Raw genomic sequence first — 11,258 nt, forward strand, 5'->3', positions numbered from 1 at the left:
GTCACTAGAGCATTGTGTCACTGCAACGGATATCGCAAAGGTGGGTAATTAAAAAATGTCTCATCTAAGTGTGCTGTGGTCTTTAAATCAGCCCAGATACAGCCTGACCCATTTATCAAATCCAGTCCTTAATAGGAGTAACTGTCTCAGACATTGTGTCTCCTTTATCTATACGGTGTATTCTTCCATTCAAACCACTTTTTCTCTGTTTTAACCAGCCCTAGGTCATTTAGCCTTGTGACATATGTCAAATGAAAATTATTATTCTTATCCAACAACAAAAAATACTGTATTTTCTTTAACTATTTTGAAATCTAAGCAAGACTAAATAAAACGTTGGAACTTACACCTTATAATATGAGTAGGAGAAAACACCACAACTGATGGAGAGGCATAAATGTCTGTAGGTGTGAAGTGTGTAAGAATGATTAAAGATGTGTAGAGAATAAGAGATACTGTAGTTATGGAAAATCAGTGTGGAAAATCAATGTCACTTCATCTACAAAATAATAAAATAAGAGTTCCTTGATCCATACATCCACACCCTGAGTTTTGCTCAGAACATATAAAATTTTACTCGTGAACGAATCATATATCTAAGTATTTACAAATAGGTTACAATATAAACTGAACTATGTTCAGTATAATATAAAGTTGGCTGTGCAATTTTTACAGAAGCAAATATAACATTTTTAGTTTTTATCTCAATTTTCTTTTGGAGACATTTGTGGAATACACTGCCATAATCACTTACATCACAGTCTATTTCATTCCTAATCATGATGCTTTTCCTGCTGTGTCCAGTTGAAGCAACATCAAATTGTACACACATATTTATTAATGAGGTGCATGCAAATACACAGAACATAATATTTAACTGCTTTTAAGTAGTGTGAAATTTAAAAAAGCAGATGGGCAGCCCTGGCTCCTGCTCAGTGAGCTCCATATAATATTTAAACACAGATTTTACTGTAATTATACTTGATGGTATTTCAGTAATTAATATGTCAGTATTTATAGATACAAAAACAGAGAATACAATAAAATGAAAATTCTTCATACTCAAACTTTTCTTTGTAGCTTTGCGAGGCCTTTCCATTGACTTCCATAAATTTCTACAGCCTAAATGTGACCCTTACCCTAAACCTAACCATTATGGATTTATACCTAACACTGTTTTCAACCTGACTCAATTCAGACCTTAGTCCTAAACTTGACCCCTGACCCAACAGCAGCTGTTCCCCTCATGGAGTCCTGGCATTGGGCCTCACAAAGAACAGTTCTTCCCCATAATGAGCTATTTTTCCAGAAAATGTGGGTATGTCATTTTTTTGCAGAATCACACGGAAAATAAGTGCATTTTTAACATTTATCAAAAGCCAAAAAGACATTTTCCATTAAGGAAAACTAAGGTTCACTGGTTGTCTGGAACAGTAACAGAGTCCAAGTTTAAGAGATTCACAAGAAGAAAGATTAAAAAGGAAAAATATTCCTGATTTAAGTCTTTAGCTAGAATACAATCAGAGGTAATCATACGGCGAAGAAAGATGCTCCTTTGCCTCCTAAGGGCCCTTTCACACCTGACGATTTAGACAGTGTACAGGTGCTGGTCATAAAATTAGAATATCATGAAAAAGTAGATTGATTTCAGTAATTCCATTTAAAAAGTGAAACTTGTATATTATATTCATACATTACATACAAACTCATATATTTCAGATGTTTATTTTGTTTAATTTTGATGATTACAAATGACAACAAATGAAAATCTCAAATTCATCATATCAGAAAATTAGAATATTGTGAAAAGGTTCAAAATTGATGGCCCCTGGTGCCACACTCTAATCAGCTAATTAACTCAAACCACCTGCAAAAGCCTTTAAATGGTCTTTCAGTCTAGTTCTATAGGCTACACAATCATGGGGAAGACTGCTGACTTGACAGTTGTCCAAAAGACGACCATCGACACCTTGCACAAGGAGGGCAAGACACAAAAGGTCATCGCGAAAGAGGCTGGCTGTTCACAGAGCTCAGTGTCCAAGCACATTAATAGAGAGGCGAAGGGAAGGAAAAGATGTGGTCGAAAAAAGTGTACAAGCAAGAGAGATAACCGCACCCTGGAGAGGATTGTGAAACAAAACCCATTCAAAAATGTGGGGGAGATTCACAAAGAGTGGACTGCAGCTGGAGTGAGTGCTTCAAGAACCACCACACACAGACGTATGAAAGACATGGGTTTCTGCTGTCGCATTCCTTGTGTCAAGCCACTCTTGAACCACAGACAGCTTCAGAAGCGTCTTGCCTGGGCTAAAGAGAAACAGGACTGGACTGCTGGTGAGTGGTCCAAAGTCATGTTCTCTGATGAAAGTAAATTTTGCATTTCCTTTGGAAATCAAGGTCCCAGAGTCTGGAGGAAAAGAAGAGAGGCACTTCATCCACGTTGCTTGAAGTCCAGTGTAAAGTTTCCACAGTCAGTGATGGTTTGGGGTGCCATGTCATCTGCTGGTGTTGGTCCATTGTGTTTTCTGAGGTCCAGGGTCAACGCAGCCACATACCAGGAAGTTTTAGAGCACTTCATGCTTCCTGCAGCTGACCAACTTTTTGGAGATGCAGATTTCATTTTCCAACAGGACTTGGCACCTGCACACAGTGCCAAAGCTACCAGTACCTGGTTGAAGGACCATGGTATCCCTGTTCTTAATTGGCCAGCAAACTCTCCTGACCTTAACCCCATAGAAAATCTATGGGGTATTGTGAAGAAGAAGATGCAATACACCAGACCCAACAATTCAGAAGAGCTAAAAGCCACTATTAGAGCAACCTGGGCTATCATAACACCTGAGCAGTGCCACAGACTGATCGACTCCATGCCACGCCGCATTGCTGCAGTAATACAGGCCAAAGGAGGCCCAACTAAATACTGAGTGCTGTACATGCTCATACTTTTCATGTTCATACTTTTCAGTTGGCCAACATTTCTATAAATCCTTTGTTTTTATTGGTCTTCAGTAATATTCTAATTTTCTGATATGATGAATTTGAGATTTTCATTTGTTGTCATTTGTAATCATCAAAATTAAACAAAATAAACATCTGAAATATATGAGTTTGTATGTAATGTATGAATATAATATACAAGTTTCACTTTTTAAATGGAATTACTGAAATCAATCTACTTTTTCATGATATTCTAATTTTATGACCAGCACCTGTATATCTGACATCCCAGAATCTTCAAAAACGCTGGCATAAACTGAACTTTCTATTTATTTTTTGGGCGTATGCATAGAGTATTTCTAATTAATCCAGAACTTATGTCCAACGACAGCCTAACTGCCGTGCATAAGGCATGGCAGGATAATGCCCATTAAATGTCACAAACCAGTGTTCTGAGGGGGCAGCAGTGCACCTGGAGGCACCCGGCCTTCAAAATAAAAGACGCCTGTGATCGCGGTATTAACCTAGCTGCTGTTTACCGCCCACTAAAAATTAAAGAATAAATAAAAAGGAAAAAATAGAAAGAAAGGTTTGCAGTAGCGACAGATTAAGTGTTTGCTAGGAAGTTTGTTGCTCGTGGTCATGGGCATGAATGCAGGGAGGATGCATCACACTCACCTTCTCACACACCCTATAAATGGATGAAGTCTGGAGGAGTACTGACGGTTTCCTCATATAAACCCCCTTTTATACCATAACGCCACCAATACGCCATTAAACGGTAGGTATAAGATAGAAACACATTCAGTCGGTCATCTGGAACACATCAAATATGTTGATATAGGTTGGAGATAAGTTGTTGATAAGTTGTTGATAAGTTATGCACAAGTTACTGATTGGTTTTGGATAAGCTGGATGCCACAACTTATGAGTAACTTACTGTAAACGTATGTCAACGATCCAATAACTTACCAGTAACTTAAGGCCCACATATGAGCATATGCTGGAATACTCACCGTATGTCGATGTGTGTCAGCGTGTATCAGCATACCTCAGCATGATCATAACTTATACAAAAAGTACCCGTAACTTATCCAACGTATGCCAGCGTTTTTGCCAGATTTTATCTACATCAGGCAAATGCTGGTGTAAATGTCAAGGTGTGACAGGGGCAATAAATACACATACTTGTTATCTTGATTGATAAATGAGCTCTGGTGTGCTCTACTGTTTAGACCTGGTGCATATTAGTGGTGTGACTTAGCATGCTGTTAGTCCCCCCAAGCCTTTCAAGATCAAGAGAGGTTGACAGCCAGACTACACAATTTTCTTTGTTCTCGTGTCTCAGTTCCTCCTTCTGTCTGTTTTTAATTGCATCATTATATCAAGAAATCCTAGTTATCATTGAGCTGCAAGGATAGAGGATATGCAGAACATAAAAGGAGACATCTCATCACCTTGGAGCTGATGCTGCAGTCACCTATTGCTCCTGTTGTTGAGAAGTCTCCTTGAATTTTCTCTTTATCAACTTTACACCAATATATTAAACCACAGTTAGAGACTGAATATAAAACATTTGCTTGGTTGATTAGGTTAATTATAGTTTAAAACTTAATACAATACCTAAAAAAAAAAAATTTTCTGAAAGTTTTACCGTAATATTACAGAATACTTAAAGGTATAGAAGACAATCTTTTATTTCCGGATGGCTCATCAAAATAAGGGGTCCTCCTAATTGTCTCATTCTGGTGATATGTTTACGTAAGACCCTCCTACGTGCTCGACCCCTTAGCTATATTTTTCTGCGCATGTGCACTTTCTATGGTGAGCTAAGGTTTTACACAGCAATTGAAGCTCACCTTTCCAGTGATGGGCAGTAGCGCCACTACATGTAGCGAAGCTATTAGTTTAACTACATGTGACAGTAGCTTGACCGTAGCGTCGCTGTTTTATTTATCAAGTAACTTTCCTGTAGTGACGTTTATTGCTTTGATCAAGTAGCGACGTAGCGTCCACAAACGCTACAAAATCCAGGGCATAACTAAAAAATTAAACCAGGTTTCCTATTTTAAAACAACAATCAGAGTTATTCGTTGGACATTCACGCTTGAGCCTCTATTCTGCCTCTTCTGTGTGTATCTACCGAAACATGCGCATGCGCACGGCATTGGAACTCAAAGAATGACACACAGACACACGCACACACACAGAGCCACACACACAGGATGGAGGAGGAGACAGGAGCAGAGCGAGAAGATCAGCCAACTGTCCCTACCTTATCTTCAGAGATTATGAAACTTGTAGAATCCTGAGATAAAAAAATAAGTGTACAGATGTCTGCTTTGCAATAAAAAAAAAAAAAAAAAAAAAAAAAAACTATTGTCAACGTCCAGGACATCCAACACCAACCTGAGAACTCACATTCAGGTGAATCACTAATTTCCCTCCTGCAGTATGCAAGTAAAAATATCAGCGTCAGTGTAAATCCCAACTCACTTTAGCCAAATGCTGTATGTAAATTAGTAAATCGAAAGCTACCCACCTACCAACAAGCAGTGTGTGATGGAAAGGGACTAGCCAAGTGGCTAAGCAGAAGTGTTAAAAAAAAAAAAAAAAGCTTATGCAATTTTTATAATTGTAACATGAGTGATTTTCAAGGTTCTTGGCCATACAGAGCTCATGTGGCCAAGATTAGCCATTTGTTTTACATAGCCAAACACTAATTAAAACAGTCAACTACAGTATATTTTTAAAAATAAAAATGTGAAAAATATATCAGCTTTAACTTTATTGGCACCTTTAATTTCCAGATAGTTCACTCTGATGTGTGCCACTAAGATACTCTAATTAGAGAGCAGTAGTGAAACTTCGATATTGTATTTTCATGGCCTAATTTACCTGACAGAATGTTTACATAAATCTGTTTTAAGGCTTATTTGCACAGATAAGATTTTTTAGGTATGGAGGAACAGCTCTACCGTATATAAAATAAATACATAAATAAATAAATAAATACTCAATAAATAAAAATAATAATAAATAATAAAATAAATAAGCATTCAATTAATTGCCCCCAAAAATACAATGAATAAATATGTAGGTAGAAATTAAATTATACGGTGAAACATAAATATATGTATCACTTAATTAGCTTCTTTATTTTTTCACCTTTTTTGTAAACAGTTTCATTTGTTACTTGAATCGACTGTTTAATTGAGGTCTGAAGAAGTTTTCTCTAAGGGAGACCCTAAAGAAATAAGATGCCTTTTGTAGGGTTTTGTTTTCCCTTGAGATGTCCATTGAATGCAAACTCATAGCCATGTCTCCATGTGTAGAACATTACACATTTAATTTGGTTCTAAAAACAGCAGATTGTTTACTAGTTTGTCTACTAGTAAATACTTCAGTTTTTATTTTAATATGCTGATCATAAAGCAATGTTTACACTTATATGTCATTGGCTGATCTTTAATAAATGTTTTAACTAGTGTGTCAGACTCATTTTGAATTGATATTAGGTTGGTACAACGTTAAGTAGCTTCTGATGTAGTTAAGCTACTGTTAACACATTAGTGTAACTTAGCTTGCTATAATTCTTTAGGTGGTAGCTTTTGTGTAGTGAAGTTCAATTTATTGTTGAGTAACTGATAGCTTAGCTCACTACACTGGACAAGTAGCGTGCCCAACACTGCACCTTTCTCACCATGGTTCTTTGAAAATGACCGAGGGTCATAAGAGAAAAAGGGTCTACGAAGTGTATGAGAAGAAAAGAAAGGCATCAGAAGAGGTAGATGTATCCTAGAATGCTTTGCGCGGAGAGCTCTCCTCACAAAGCATTATGGGATTTGCTGTCACAGTGGCCCACTGTCGCTACCTGACCTGACAGTAGCGACTAATAACAGAGATGGCACAGGCACTGCACAGTGGAGGAGGAGTTACGTGACCAACGGGGAGCAAAAATGAGTGGTCATCTGTCCAAATGGTAAGCAGTGGCGGAGCTAGATCTGTTTTCAAGGGGTGGCTAAAGGGTGAGCAAGGCTTTATCAGAGGGGTCCATATACAAATGATGAACGAAAGGAAACATATTTTCTCACACACACTCAAGTTAAAATGGTTTTTTTAACAAAGATTAGCCATGACCAAACAAGATGTGAAAACGCACTATGGAACAGTGAACATGTAAATGTAAACTCAGAGCCCAGAATATGACCAAAAACTAATTCTCAAAAATAAATAAATAAAACTGGCTCCAAATAGTAAACTGCAAGACAATACCACCAGAGCTGACCAGTATTACCCTGGTGGTATTTATAAAGGTTTGAGAAACACTGCTATGGTCAAATAAGCTTTGAATGGGAACAACATACTGCAAACTCAAAGCCAGGATACATTCAAGAGAGCATAATTCTCAGATTTTGGTGGGAAGAAGCAAAATGTTTTACAAAGTCATCCATGTTGAGGGCATGTGCCCTCCTTGACTCAACACTGAGAATGCCAAGATGACTTAACCTGTCATCAGCCATAGTTGTTCTAAGGTGGTTTTTGATCAGTTTTAGAGCAGAAAAACTTCGCTCACAGGAAGCAGTACTGACTGGGATAACAACCGAAATCTTACAAAGTCTAAATAGCTCTTGAAAAACCTCTTTATATGGTTCCAGGAACACAACAAAGTCAAGTAAAGTAGAGGATTTTACTACTTATTAACTCTCTTCATTTGGGCTCTACACAAAATAAGACAGCCTGGTACTTAGACTCCATGACTGTTTGGCACAACACTATGTTAACTATCATTTAAACTATAGTTTTCAGTTTTTTTTAGCTAGCTAAAATAAAAAATAAAAATAAAAATAGATTAATTAAATTAATTAATATAACTAGTTAAGTTATAATTCAAAGCTTTCATATGACAAAGCCTACTTACATTTCAGTCACTATAAAACTTAACAATGGTTTTTCACATATTTTTACCACACACATTTCAAGCAAGAGCTGGGAGATATATCCTGGCCAAATGAATAAAACATTACAGGGCAGCATGTGCACTAAAACATATTTTAAAAAGAATCTGTTTAAAACACAATCTATCAGCACTAGCATAAACGAGGCACTACGGAGCGGTGCACAACCATTTTTTTTTTCTTTTTAGAAATGTATGACAAGTGCTGCCTCTCATTAGGAAGGTAACACAGCGGTTACCGCTGAGCGGTAAAATATTGTAAATACCTGCAAAACTCCTCAATGGTGTTTGTCGCTACCCGATCCGTACCGGTAGCACGATCCGTACCATCAGCTCATTTGCGCCTGCGCGAACAGAATAACTTCCGGGTCGCCAAAAAATAATGTAATTACGGTACTGAAAAAACTTTATTTATATCCTTAAATAATTAAAGAATACTAAACTACATCGTAAAGACAATATTGAAGACTTTTCTGGAAGAAATGGATGCTTTTTAAATTCAATCCATTGTATTGCTTGACGTCATTTTTTCTGGAATAAAAATCCAAATTTTCGGGAAATGTTCCCTTATCAATGAAAAACTGCAGGTCACGAAAGGTAGCAAATTAATCCATTGTGGGATCAGTACTGCTGGAGTGCAGAGTTAAGTACAGAGTAAATCAAATATTTAAACAGATTTAAATATATACGCTGTGTGACGTATATTTGCGCATGCTCAGAGCAGTCAAAGTAACTCACAAGGCGATTGAACTTTTTTATGTATTTCTGTTTTTGTATTTTTAGAAAATGCAATATTGACGAAAATACAAAGATATACAAAAAGAAACCCATGCCTCTAAAAAATACAAAAGAATAAAAAAGTAAGAAAACGGAAATATTTCCACCGGAAGTTATTCTGTTTGCGCACGCGCAAATGAGCTAATGGTACGGATCGGGTAATGACAGTGTTCTCTAGAGCTGCGGGTGTGTTTTGGATCAAGCAGGAACCACATGTCAGCTTAACCAATGAACAGCGTCAGTGAGCAGCATGTAGGCTGCTACTGCATCGGACTGCCTTCAGGGACAGTCGGAAATTACGGTTTTCCTGTAAAATCTTTGCCGATCTCATAAGTATTATATTTTAAAATTACCGTTTCGAGTGGGGTGGCAGTAGGGGTGGCAAGGGCTCGGTTGGGGGTGGCAAGGGCTCGGTTGGGGGTGGCAAATGCCCCCCCTGCCACCCCTCTGGCTCCGCCACTGATGGTAAGTTAGCTGAGTTTGCTATAAAGTACAATATACAGTACAGTCCCCGCTCTATATAGTGATTGAGGGATTTAGGGGTTAAAGCGGACGTTTGGGCACAGTAAGCTTGTATGAGCTATGAGAACAGCAATTTTTAAACATAGTGCACATGAGGAAAAATGGGCTCATGCATGCTATTCCATGCGCTTAATGAGCGTTCCCTCTCAGGAGCTGCTACAGGGTTGGGAATGCACATTTTTTCAAGTGGAGAGGCCGGGTGTTTTAAAATATTAGGAAAATCCTCCACAATACCTTTAATAATCTTATGTAAAATCTATTTTTACATATGGTTAAATACAAGGAATAGACAAATGTACCTTTATGGGGAGTGATCGCATACTGGTTAGAGCAGAGCAATTGTGATCTGAGAAGGTTGCAAGTACCTGGTTTTATGCCCACAGCCTGCACTCTGGCTCCCTGACCAAGTCCCTTAACCCCACACTGCTCCCCGGGCACCGCACAATTGCAGCGCACTTCTCCCCAAGAGGATGGGTTAAATGCAGAGAGTTAACTTTGATGCTTTGTACTTGTGACAGTGTAATGACAATAAAGTTGAATTCATGAGCCTGATCTTATTCGGAGAGACGGCATCCATCCCACTTTGGATGGTGCAGCTCTTCTTTCTAGGAATCTGGCCAAATAATAACCAAATTTATTAGTCCTCCAAAACGCTGACCATCCAGGGTGCAGACCAAGAAGCAGAGTCGTAGTTTAATACACCTCTCTGCAGCTTCTCTACTGTTACCCACTCATTACTCCCTCCAGACAGTGTCTTGCCCATGACCAAAATCTAATAAATTGGAAAAGATTCCCAAAGGAGTAAATCATGATATTTTAATTAAAATTAAAATACCTCCAATTGAGAAAAAAGTTAAAATGATTAAAAGTGGTTTATTTAACATAAGATCTCTTTCCTCAAAAGGTCTGCTAGTTAATGACTTGATTTGTGATTATCACATTGATTTATGTTGCCTTACAGAAACTTGGCTGCAGCAAGAGGATTATGTGAGCATAAAGGAGGCAATTCCTTCTACTCATTTACATTTTCACATACCCAGATATTCTGGGCAAGAAAGAGGAGTAGCAACAATCTTTCAGTCTGACTTACTGATTACTCCATAGGCAGTTAATAATTTATATTTAAAGTCTTTTGAACATGTAACCCTTAGTTTCCCTCATCCAAACTGCAAAGTAAGAAAACCTCTTCTTTTTGTAACTTTGTATTGCCTACCAGGTCCTTACTCTGAATTTTTAGATGAGTTTTCAGAGTTCCTATCTGGTTTAGTGTTAAATACTGACAGGATCATCATAGTGGGCTACTTTAACAACCATGCTAACATTGAAGATGATAGCTTAAGTGCAGCCTTTAATGCTATCTTAGATACTATTAGCATTGTTCCAAATGTGAACAGTCCTACTCATTCTCATCTTTGTACTTTGGACCTTGTGCTGACATATGGCATAGAATGCGAAGAAATAACAGTAATTCTGAACAACCCTGTCCTCTCTGACCACTTCTTAATAACCTTTAGAGGGGTCATAGAATGAATATATAGGGTACTTGGTGTTTGTCCTTAAGGTCTCTGTTTAGGGTGTGTAACATTGGTTGGGCTAAAAATGGCACATTTGCTGTTCTATGAGCCCTAATGCAAGCTTGTTTATAAGCCCTAGAATGAAACAACAGCTTTTCTTCCTTTTATGCTATGCTTGTGAATATTTAGATGAGCTATGCTCTGATTGGTTGGTTTACAACGAGTGAAGCTGTTGAGCAACAACGCATCATAGCAACACACATTCACTCACTAAAACATTGAAATTGTTGATATGGTGGGGTGACCAGACGTCCTCTTCTTCCCGTTTTCCAGTTGTCCTACTTTTCATACCTAAAAAAATGTCCGGGGAGAATTTAAAATCATCCGGGGTTTTGGTCAACCACAGTGCAGCAGAACCGAGCCGTCAGCTCCGGGGCTGGTCCGGAAACCGCAGCTGACAGAGGCATGGAGCAGGCGGGGCATGGAGCCAGCAGGGGACGGAGCACCGAACCCGTCCAGTGATGGTAGCCTGAACACCAGCAAAAATTCTG

This window comes from Cyprinodon tularosa, unplaced genomic scaffold, assembly GCF_016077235.1.
Source record: "Cyprinodon tularosa strain WSP-4 unplaced genomic scaffold, ASM1607723v1 ctg607, whole genome shotgun sequence".
Lineage (NCBI taxonomy): Eukaryota > Metazoa > Chordata > Actinopteri > Cyprinodontiformes > Cyprinodontidae > Cyprinodon > Cyprinodon tularosa.